Source organism: Triturus cristatus, chromosome 5_1 (assembly GCF_964204655.1).
Source record: "Triturus cristatus chromosome 5_1, aTriCri1.1, whole genome shotgun sequence".
Classification (NCBI taxonomy): Eukaryota; Metazoa; Chordata; class Amphibia; order Caudata; family Salamandridae; genus Triturus; species Triturus cristatus.
The window spans coordinates 26,932,785-26,945,503 of NC_140587.1; the positions used below are offsets into that span (position 1 = coordinate 26,932,785).

At 45.4% G+C, this 12,719-nt stretch overlaps 1 protein-coding gene across 8 annotated transcripts in view; it reads right to left on the reverse strand.

Moving 5' to 3' along the window:
* The window catches only part of LOC146829991 (uncharacterized), a 328,887-nt gene that overhangs the window by 220,075 nt on the left and 96,093 nt on the right, over positions 1-12,719 (reverse strand). The gene's annotated exons all lie outside the window — the stretch shown is intronic.

A 12,719-nucleotide genomic window follows, 5' to 3' on the forward strand; every position in this document is an offset into this window, starting at 1 on the left:
GAACCAATCAAACACTCACACCCAGTCAACAGATCTGGGTTTGATCCATCACCATTTTTTAGCCCACTCTGCCACCCCAGTTCAGACATCACCACCCCCTTTTGTACCGCTTTGTTCGCCATAAGTTGGCAGGGTATGCTCAGACGTGAGTCCCTTGCTCACTTTGCCACTGGATTCAAGCAAGCCTGGCTGAAGACGGCTGAAATGCCAGAAAACGGTCCTAGGAAGCTTGTTTCCGGTCCAGGGAAGGCATGGCTTGGCAGTTCGGGCTGGACTGTTCCCATGAGGCACAGGGTCAGACTGATTTGCATATAGCCATGTCTGAACTGGGGTGGCAGAGTGGGCTAAAGAACGGTGATGGATCAAACCCAGATCTGTTGACTGGGTGTGAGTGTTTGATTGGTTCTGATTATCCGTCCATCACCACCCCCTTTTGTACCGCTTTGTTCGCCATAAGTTGGCAGGGTATGCTCAGACGTGAGTCCCTTGCTCACTTTGCCACTGGATTCAAGCAAGCCTGGCTGAAGACGGCTGAAATGCCAGAAACCGGTCCTAGGAAGCTTGTTTCCGGTCCAGGGAAGGCATGGCTTGGCAGTTCGGGCTGGACTGTTCCCATGAGGCACAGGGTCAGACTGATTTGCATATAGCCATGTCTGAACTGGGGTGGCAGAGTGGGCTAAAGAACGGTGATGGATCAAACCCAGATCTGTTGACTGGGTGTGAGTGTTTGATTGGTTCTGATGCTCCGTCCATCACCACCCCCTTTTGTACCGCTTTGTTCGCCATAAGTTGGCAGGGTATGCTCAGACGTGAGTCCCTTGCTCACTTTGCCACTGGATTCAAGCAAGCCTGGCTGAAGACGGCTGAAATGCCAGAAACCGGTCCTAGGAAGCTTGTTTCCGGTCCAGGGAAGGCATGGCTTGGCAGTTCGGGCTGGACTGTTCCCATGAGGCACAGGGTCAGACTGATTTGCATATAGCCATGTCTGAACTGGGGTGGCAGAGTGGGCTAAAGAACGGTGATGGATCAAACCCAGATCTGTTGACTGGGTGTGAGTTTTTGATTGGTTCTGATGCTCCGTCCATCACCACCCCCTTTTGTACCGCTTTGTTCGCCATAAGTTGGCAGGGTATGCTCAGACGTGAGTCCCTTGCTCACTTTGCCACTGGATTCAAGCAAGCCTGGCTGAAGACGGCTGAAATGCCAGAAACCGGTCCTAGGAAGCTTGTTTCCGGTCCAGGGAAGGCATGGCTTGGCAGTTCGGGCTGGACTGTTCCCATGAGGCACAGGGTCAGACTGATTTGCATATAGCCATGTCTGAACTGGGGTGGCAGAGTGGGCTAAACAACGGTGATGGATCAAACCCAGATCTGTTGACTGGGTGTGAGTGTTTGATTGGTTCTGATGCTCCGTCCATCACCACCCCCTTTTGTACCGCTTTGTTCGCCATAAGTTGGCAGGGTATGCTCAGACGTGAGTCCCTTGCTCACTTTGCCACTGGATTCAAGCAAGCCTGGCTGAAGACGGCTGAAATGCCAGAAACCGGTCCTAGGAAGTTTGTTTCCGGTCCAGGGAAGGCATGGCTTGGCAGTTCGGGCTGGACTGTTCCCATGAGGCACAGGGTCAGACTGATTTGCATATAGCCATGTCTGAACTGGGGTGGCAGAGTGGGCTAAAGAATGGTGATGGATCAAACCCAGATCTGTTGACTGGGTGTGAGTGTTTGATTGGTTCTGATGCTCCGTCCATCACCACCCCCTTTTGTACCGCTTTGTTCGCCATAAGTTGGCAGGGTATGCTCAGACGTGAGTCCCTTGCTCACTTTGCCACTGGATTCAAGCAAGCCTGGCTGAAGACGGCTGAAATGCCAGAAACCGGTCCTAGGAAGCTTGTTTCCGGTCCAGGGAAGGCATGGCTTGGCAGTTCGGGCTGGACTGTTCCCATGAGGCACAGGGTCAGACTGATTTGCATATAGCCATGTCTGAACTGGGGTGGCAGAGTGGGCTAAAGAACGGTGATGGATCAAACCCAGATCTGTTGACTGGGTGTGAGTGTTTGATTGGGTCTGATGCTCCGTCCATCACCACCCCCTTTTGTACCGCTTTGTTCGCCATAAGTTGGCAGGGTATGCTCAGACGTGAGTCCCTTGCTCACTTTGCCACTGGATTCAAGCAAGCCTGGCTGAAGACGGCTGAAATGCCAGAAACCGGTCCTAGGAAGCTTGTTTCCGGTCCAGGGAAGGCATGGCTTGGCAGTTCGGGCTGGACTGTTCCCATGAGGCACAGGGTCAGACTGATTTGCATATAGCCATGTCTGAACTGGGGTGGCAGAGTGGGCTAAAGAACGGTGATGGATCAAACCCAGATCTGTTGACTGGGTGTGAGTGTTTGATTGGTTCTGATGCTCCGTCCATCACCACCCCCTTTTGTACCGCTTTGTTCGCCATAAGTTGGCAGGGTATGCTCAGACGTGAGTCCCTTGCTCACTTTGCCACTGGATTCAAGCAAGCCTGGCTGAAGACTGCTGAAATGCCAGAAACCGGTCCTAGGAAGCTTGTTTCCGGTCCAGGGAAGGCATGGCTTGGCAGTTCGGGCTGGACTGTTCCCATGAGGCACAGGGTCAGACTGATTTGCATATAGCCATGTCTGAACTGGGGTGGCAGAGTGGGCTAAAGAACGGTGATGGATCAAACCCAGATCTGTTGACTGGGTGTGAGTGTTTGATTGGTTCTGATGCTCCGTCCATCACCACCCCCTTTTGTACCGCTTTGTTCGCCATAAGTTGGCAGGGTATGCTCAGACGTGAGTCCCTTGCTCACTTTGCCACTGGATTCAAGCAAGCCTGGCTGAAGACGGCTGAAATGCCAGAAACCGGTCCTAGGAAGCTTGTTTCCGGTCCAGGGAAGGCATGGCTTGGCAGTTCGGGCTGGACTGTTCCCATGAGGCACAGGGTCAGACTGATTTGCATATAGCCATGTCTGAACTGGGGTGGCAGAGTGGGCTAAAGAACGGTGATGGATCAAACCCAGATCTGTTGACTGGGTGTGAGTGTTTGATTGGTTCTGATGCTCCGTCCATCACCACCCCTTTTTGTACCGCTTTGTTCGCCATAAGTTGGCAGGGTATGCTCAGACGTGAGTCCCTTGCTCACTTTGCCACTGGATTCAAGCAAGCCTGGCTGAAGACGGCTGAAATGCCAGAAACCGGTCCTAGGAAGCTTGTTTCTGGTCCAGGGAAGGCATGGCTTGGCAGTTCGGGCTGGACTGTTCCCATGAGGCACAGGGTCAGACTGATTTGCATATAGCCATGTCTGAACTGGGGTGGCAGAGTGGGCTAAAGAACGGTGATGGATCAAACCCAGATCTGTTGACTGGGTGTGAGTGTTTGATTGGTTCTGATGCTCCGTCCATCACCACCCCCTTTTGTACCACTAGAACTAGTGGACAGTATATATCAGGCCACCTTCTCACACGGGCCCTACAAAATGTAGGGATATATAGCAATAACTGGAACAAAGATTGGGTTTACTGATTCTTTCTCTTATTTAGGGGTCCTATTCGACAAGGGCAGTTTGTGGAACAACGCTATCGACAACAGTCAGAAATGATTTAGTAAGGTCTGCTGGGCTCTCAGAAGCCTTGCAATTCATCTCGGCTCAATCCCTCCTGAGATGATGCCGAATATATATAGAGCAAAATGCCCTAGTATAGTTTTCTACGGTGCAGGCATATGGCGTTACGAAAAATGTGAAGACCTGCAATTAATAGAAAATATGTTTTTCAGATACCTTTTAGCAATCCCCAAAAGCATCTCAGTATATGTAATCCAAACTGAACTCGGTGCCCCCTTTGTCGCAGACTTGATTAAGTTAGAACCAACGCTGCTGTGGCACAAAATATGGACCTCAGACCACACAGTTCTTAATCAAGCAATAATTGGTGACTGCTTAAAATCAGCCTTCTATTTATGCATCCCAAGATTGGCATACATTCAGCATTTTTTGTGTGATTTGGCCCACCCCGAGTACTTTTAAAAACCAGAATCCCTTGGTACTATCAGCAGAAAAATGTTACAAAAGGACGCAATGGCACATTTGAGATCACTAAAAATGACTATTGAACTTCCTAAACCTAGTGTCCAAAAACACATATTAATTTTAACTACTTTTAATATTCAGCCATACCTTAAATCTGTTTTTAACACTCGCCACAGGTTTGTCCTTACCCGTTTAAGACTAGATATATGCCACAGATTAACCACTTTCCCTACTGTGAATGGCTGGTCCTCAAATCTCCCAAATCGCCCCAGCGATGATAGGACGTGGTACTTTTTTGTAAATTTTATACTGTATATAGAAAAAGATATGTTTTACCACTTATCAGATACAAGTCTTTTACACAATGTCGCCACGCATATTTATTTTTACAATCGATGCCAACTTTAGAGATGTGCTGTGGTTTGTCATCTTTTTTATGGGGTGTCTTTTAAGCAAGGAAAAATATAACAGCGGTCGCCATTTAGTCTATAATAAATAGAACACCCACAAAGGAGATAGGTAACACAATGGGAGGAAAAGTATGTGGAAGTGAACACAAAAATAACCCAGAATTGTATTGCTACATGAAAAAAGGGAAAACCCAGGGAAAATTTTCAAATATAATGTGTAAAGAGAGACTGATAAGTACATGTTTTTAATAAGAGGACCAGACGTTTATATTATATATAAACTGTAATTTATTTGAAATGAATTGGATATAAGTTTTAACAAGGGAGTCTATTTTTATAAGCACATATCACTGTAATCTATTATTAGAAAGTGAAATGTATTGGATACATGTTTTCCTCTCCTATTGCTTTTTTACCTCTCTTTTGTACAAATGCTTTTATGGATGTTTTTTTTAACTCCGAATAAAGTGATATATGACTATGACTTATCTAGTCATGTTAGAAGGGCGCCCTCCGGGAGCCGGATGGTGTCGGACTGACCACCCCGAGGGCCGCCGTTCCGTAGGCGAGTAGCCGAGCGCCGCTGAGAAGCCTCCGGGGCGAGGTCCTTCTCCTATGATCGTATCAGCCAAGCAACTCCACCACCACAAAGGGACACAGCCAGGGTATTTATTCGTATACGCTTTTATCGGTTATCAGGGCAGGTTGCTGTGGCAATATTTACAGGTGTGTGGAAATATGGATTTTTCTGGTCAGTTATGTCCCCTATCTTGGACCCCAACGGTTCTATGTGCATGTCACAAGTACATGTATGTTCCCTCCAGTTCCAGTTATGAAGACGCAAATACATGTGCGTCCACCGTCAACATGTCCTCTGTCAGATCCGCCATGAATAGGCCGGATATTCCATTCCCAAATATGAAAGGCCACCGGCTTTGTATGGTTCACTTATGCCATTTTACAGTCCAGGCAAGTAGGCCCTGATTCTGTCATCAAACTCCTCTTGCCTTCTGCCTCTGAAAACTCGAGTCTGAGCCTGCATCTGTGACCATGAACTTTGTCTCATTCTCTGCGCGGCTCACGAAGCCTGACATCAGCCTATTCTCTGCCAAGAACTGTATTTCACCTTCAAATTATCTGCTTCACTCCTTAGCCGATGCATTCCTGTCTAGCAGTTTAAGTAAACATTCTTCCAGCTACTGAGCAAAGGCTCGGCTTCTCTGTCCTCATGCAAGTAATTCATAGCCCTGTTACCATGGAATATTCCTACCCCCTCGCATTCAGTGTAGACACTTAGACGCTTGTACACGCACGCACAGTCAGTATAGAATAGATTCTGTCCGAGAGTCCTTCTTTTGTGGATAACATAGTTCTTTAAACATAGGATGTTAGATATGATTTGGGATTAGGTTGACTTGACCCCCCAGACTTTTTGTCTCCACATGTAGAGCTAAATGTCAAGTCCCCTTCACCCCCTAGTTGCACGTCAATTACACGTCATGCTGCTGCGCGCGCATCTATGCCAAGTATTATCTTATAGATCCACCTATATGTGACATCATAACCAATTATGTTCCTTTTTACTCCTTATTACACCCATTTTCGGTTACGCATGTAAATCGTCATTTTCCTTATCAATTGTTACGCCTACTGCATTTGCTTCATTGTAATTTATGTGCTATAAAAATCATTTCTTGTCAATAAAGTATGTACTTCACTTCCTGAACCCCCGTGGTGATGGAACTTGGAGCAACCGATTATAATCGATCATTGGAATAAAGCCCATTCCGAACCTCTAATATCACGGATTCTGCCTCTCATTTTACTGAGCTATTTTATTATGTTTCTGTATCAAATTAAGTCCCGGTAAAGGAATTTTATTTACCACATGAATGGCGCCCGAATAGGGACACTTTCTCATCTCACGCGCCGGCGGTGAGTTGCAGGCCCGGTCTCCTGCCACAGCTGGACGGACAATAACGCGTACCAGCAGGATTTCCTGTATCTCCCTCCGGTCAAGCGGGGGCGACTGAGGCTGCGATCAACACCCAGACGAGGCGGTGAGAAGTGCGAAGTATCCCGACCAGAGCCTAGCTGAGAGAGCAAGATCCGAGGTATACAGAGACCCACCAGTTCGAAGTCGAGTCCAGTTTCCGACGAGTCGAGTCGAGTCCAGTCCGGTTCAAGTTCAGTTGCCGAGGCCTTCCGTTTCCGAAGCTACCCGGTGAGTACCATTACTGGGGAGGCATTTCTGACGTGCACATAGGTTGTGCCGGTCAAGACGGGTTTGGGTACACAAATCCGGTCTGCACTGTTTTAGCAGTGTATCTGTACTGTTTAGCAGTATATCAAGTATTCCGAAGTATCTAGTTATTGTCAAGAATTAAGCTTGGTGATTAGTTATGCAGACGATCATCATTGTTGGTTATTTTAAAGGTTAGAAAAATGTTTAATGTTTAATGTTTAATGTGTTAAACGTCCTGCATATTGTGGTATGAATGGTTGTTCATTATTGTGCTTTTGTATTAAGTGTGTTCAAGATTAAGTATCGGATCAGTTGTCAATATGCCGCTCTTTTCGAAATTAAGACAGATCACTACTAGAAAAGGGGTACTCGAAGAAGCCGTCCCTATTCCTCCTAGGGACACTCCAGGGCACTTCATGTATCACAAACATGGCTTAGACGCTATATTATTTCTTGATTTATGGGTAGACTACACCAAGGGATTACCAGAAAGTCAGAGGTGGCCCGCAGCGGGGACCTGGGATGCAGAGTGCATCATGAAAGTCGAGGAAGAGTTATGGAAAAGGAAAGTCAGACAGTCACAGAAAGACGCCGTTGAGTTATGGTGTAAAGAATCTCATAGACGCACAGAAAAGGCACTCCGACAGGAAGAAAAGAATAAAGAGAGTTCAAATAAAGTTCGAGAAAATCTATTAATTGAGGAAGGTATCCGAGTGAAATCAGAACAAGTAGATAGACAAAGAAATGCCCTTATGAATGGTATGTATCCCCTTCTAGCCGAAGGATTACCTAAGGCTACTCCAGAGATACCGAAAGACTTGCCACCCCCATTACTCCCAATAAAGGTACATCCTAAGGGGCATCCTAGAACCGCAGAAGATGTTTTTCTTTCCTCATATTTAGATGACGCAGCTCCCGAGTATGCTAATTCCGCCCCACATAGACCGCATACCAGGGAGGTCCAACGCCAAGATCCAGCACCCGTATCCCTACAGCAACAGATCGAGTCACAAGTTCCGGCAAGCACATCTGTTTCTGCATCTGTCCCTACAGCTACTTCTATAGCTGTGTCCACACCTATAGTTGCTGTGTCACGTTCAACGAATCCTTTCACACCCGACACCCCAGATGGGGCTACGGGAGGTGCTACCAATATTTTTTCTACGCCACCCAGAATAAATAAACTTACTTTTCAAGAGTCAGCACATTCACGTACACCCAAACTCATAAGTGCCCGTACGCTTAAGGAACTTCTTATAGATTGTAGATATGATCCTGTGCCCGGTAAAGAGGACGAAATGACCCTGGCATCATTGCGTATCAGACGAGCCGCAGTGTATTTAGGGAAGTTACCAGGAATGACTGCGCATCTAGATAAAATATATCATTTTGTCCAAACAGGGCGAGATCCAGAATGTATTAACAGAGCTATGGAATACCAGAAAGTAGAGATACAGGGGGAACTGTTACGTTTCCTCATAAATTGTGTGATCAGAAATCAAGACCGACCGGGGGTAGACCCGGAAGCAATGCAAATTCTTACCCGATGGAGCCAGAATATATCAGAAGGGAGACATGACAAGCAAAATTGTATAATAGCCATGTGCCGAAAGATCCGTAAAGAAATAGAACGCCTACACGAAGAAAGATTAGAGGTAGACGAGTTCGAACAAAGCGAGGAAGAAGGGTCAGGACTGCCCGCGAGACAGTCGGACACCATAGCCTATGTAGGTAGAGGAAGATCCTGTAATAGTAATAGATGTCTTACTGACTCGATACGTCCGATATGTCCAGATAATAACAGGAATTTCCAAATACCTATAATTAATATAAGGTCTAACGAGCATTCGTTCCAAACCGCCGACAAACTACTACGAGAACGAAGGGGTTATCATTTTCTCGATTCTATGGATGAACAAGATTTAGCCAGGGCAGCTGTCCATTGGGTGGACAGTCCCGGAAAATATAGTGATGATACAGTAGCACGCACATTTTTGAATCTCACCCCAGATGAACAGAGGTTAGCTGGGATTTATATGATTCAACAACTCATTATACTATATCGGAGTCAGCATTCGGACCCTGGTCCCTTACCTGACATATTGACTGAATTGCTTATGAATAAATGGAGAGGTTCAGGTACTAAATTAATTAAAGAAATTCTAGAATCAAGAAAGCAGTATATTCTTTTTGTAAGCTCAGAGCATGTCTCATTGCCCGTCAAGGAAAGAACCACGTATCACATGGATAGACAGAATCCCTTACGAGAAGTGCACCCAATAAAAGGCGAGGACAACGAGTTTAAGCGCGTATTTGTATATACGCCCATATCGAAAATAGAATTGTTACAAATGAAGAAAGTGGTACCCAGTCATGACAAAGATCCAGCGGGTTTTCACCGAGAAATTAAAGACATGTTACTCATGGGAGAGTATACCTATCCCGACATTATGACAATATTAAAGGTATTGATGCCTGCTGGTATTTATGAGAAACTCAAGGAAAAAGAGTGGGAGGTAGGAGACCAAAAGATAGAATGGTCAGTGTTAGAAGCGGAAGAAAAGGCCCGAACTGCAGGAGCAGGACTTGGGGATAAAACTAAAGCACTACCAGGTTTACTAGTACAGGTACTGCCACGTTTATTAACTACGAAAAAGGAAGATTGGGGTACAATTTCAGCCTGTAAGCAGAAGCAAGATGAAGACACTAGTGATTACTATGCCCGATTTGAAAAATGTTTTGGTATAAATAGTGGCATAAAAGCAAGTAGTGAATCATACCCGCATCTGTTTGTAACAAAATTAGTAGAAAATGCCCTGCCCCCAGTAAAGAATAGAGTATTAAAATTCGAGAGTACCTGGCAAGGTAACACTCCATCACAAATGTTACAAATGTTACAGTACCATCACAATAGAATTAGAGAGGAACAAGAACATGAACACAGACGCATGAAAGACACGAAAATGAAAATGCTAGTTTCCCAGACAGTTCCAGCTGAAGGACATAAAAAGGGTATGACACATTCCGATTCAGCAGGACCTGTAAAAGGGACATGCAATTATTGTAAAAAGCCAGGTCATTACGTACACGATTGTCCAGTTTTAAAACATAATATCGCCATAGGTAAAACACAAGAAAGATCACGGCCACTCAGACAAGATCAGAATGAACAAGGAGCTCTGCAGCATGCACAGGCCATGCCAGCCGCACAACAGCCAATACAGTTTGTGCCAGCTGCACCACCGTTGCCTGTTGCTGCCACACAGACAACAACACGACAAATGTATCAGACCGCACAGTGTGAATATCCTGAGTATCAGCGTTACGCATGAACTAGCCTAGAGAGGGAAGTTGACTTACCCCTTATCGAGATTCCTGTAGATCAAGAAGGACCTTATGTACATAGTGAATTATTAGGCCAAGATAGAAAATTTTTACTCGATACAGGGGCAAGTCGAACAACTATAAAACGTAGTGAAGTTCCAGGGGCACCCCTCTCAGGCTCTCAGAATATTTCCCTTGGTTTTTCAGGAAAACCTATTGTTAATGAAGTATCACAGCCTCTTCCACTTACGATAGGACCTCTGACCCGAACTACAGATTTATTGCTTACTAAATCATATCCAGAAAACTTGTTAGGAATAAAAACACTGAAAGCTCTAGGAGCCATAATATGTTGTTCTCCGGAAGGAGTAAGGTTGTTGTTACCTGATTTTAAAGGTCACTATGTGTCTAGAGACATGGATCCCCGACTGCAGATTTTACCTACACATCTATGGGCACAAGGCCCTACTGATGTTGGTTGCATGAATATTACACCATATCGAGTCACATTAAAGGCAGGAGTGGTGCTACCACGAATGCGACAATACAAGTTACCACCAGATGCTGTAGTGGCTTTACTACAAATCATTGACGAGCTCATTGCCCAAGGAGTAGTTGTGGAAACAGACTCCAATGTATGTAATTCACCGATAATTCCGATTCTTAAACAAACAGATCCAACGGCCCCGCCAGTATATCGATTGGTTATTGATCTGCGCGAGTTAAACAAATGCATTGTGCCACAATTTCCTGTGGTCCCAGATATCTCGTCATTACTGACAGCTATTGATTCCGAAGCAACATTCTTTACTGTAATTGATCTCAAGAATGCCTTTTTCAGCGTCCCAATAGATCCGGAAAGCCAATATTTGTTCGGATTTAGTTTAAATGGGCGTAGCTTTAAATTCTCACGCGCACCTCAAGGATTTACAGAAAGCCCCAGCATCTATAGCCAAGCACTGAAACGAGAACTTGACAGTATCCACATGCCAGTTAACACTGCCTTGCTTCAATATGTCGATGATCTGCTGATCACCGCGAGAAGCGAACCGGAATGTGAAAAAGCATCACTGACAGTTTTACAATTTCTAGCCGAAAAGGGGCACAAGGTGTCCCCTTCTAAGCTGCAATTCTGTGTACAGCGAGTTGTTTATCTTGGTCACTCGCTGTCCAAGGAGGGAAGGCAGCTTACACCGGACCGCATTCAGTTAATAGCTAACATGCCAATACCCAAGACACAAAAGGAAGTACGGGCTTTCATAGGCCTCACTTCATATTGCAGGCAGTGGATCCCTCAGTACGCATTTCTAGCAAAACCACTCATTCAGTTAACAACACAGGAGGCGGCCACATCGGCTGTTCTCCCTTGGACTCAGGAACATACACAAGCTTTTGAAAGCCTAAAGAAAGCTTTATGTCAAGCACCTGTTTTAGCAACGCCATGTTACAGAAAACAGTTTACACTCTTTGTTACAGAACGCGAAGGTACTGCCTTGTCAGTACTCACACAGGAACAAGCAGGATCACACAAACCATGTGCTTATTTTTCTAGTACATTAGATCCCGTAGCTCAGGCGTTGCCTGCGTGCCTAAAATCAGTAGCAGCGACAGCTTTAGCAATCAGACAAAGCGATGCCATAGTGTTAGGACATCCATTGACAGTTCAAGTACCACACGCAGTAGAGGTTCTTGTAAATAGAACGCAAACACAACACTTGACTATAGCGCGACTTACAGGATACGAACTTACATTGTTTCAGCCACATATAGAAATCAGACGCTGTAACACATTGAATCCTGCCACACTTTTGCCAGTAACCGGAACAGACCCACTAGCCCATGACTGTATTGAAGTTATTACAATAACGACAAAACCCAGACAAGACTTAACCGATGTCCCATTGTCAGATCCAGACCTGACATTGTATGTAGATGGTTCATGTATGAGAACAAGTACAGGAGAGTTAGTGGCTGCTTACGCAGTCACAACAGATACTGAAGTCATTGAAACTAATCGTATAAATACTTTGTCAGCTCAAGCCGCAGAGCTCATCGCTCTGACACAAGCCTGTATTCAAGCCACGAATAAAAAAGTCAACATATACACTGATTCACGTTATGCATTCGGAGTTGTACATGACTTCGGCGTGCTGTGGCGAGAGAGAGGTTATTTAACTTCCCACGGTGCCCACATTCAGCACGGACCCCTCATTCATGCCTTATTAGATGCAATACATCTACCCACTGCAATATCAATTATGAAATGTAAGGCTCATACGAAGGTTACTGATATCATTTCCCAAGGCAATGATCTAGCCGACAGAACAGCTAAACAGATTGCTCAAACTCAAACCCCCGACATGACAAAGACAATAGTCCCGACACCGACACATTGTATGACAGTTAAAGATCCTACTCTTGACGTAATTGACATACAGACACATGCTACACCAGACGAAATAAAGAAATGGACTGAATTAGGAGGGATCCAAACGGACCAAGGATGGATGATGAAGGAAAAGTCTGTATGGTTCCTTCCTGATTCAATGGTCCAAGTTATAATTAACACTATACATAGTCCAGCACATCTAGGAGAAAAAGCTATGCTAGACAGCATTCAACACATTTGGTTCAATAAACATTTACGAGCAGCAGCCAAACAAAAGGTCCGTACCTGTATGATCTGTTGTCAGTTTAACCCAGGA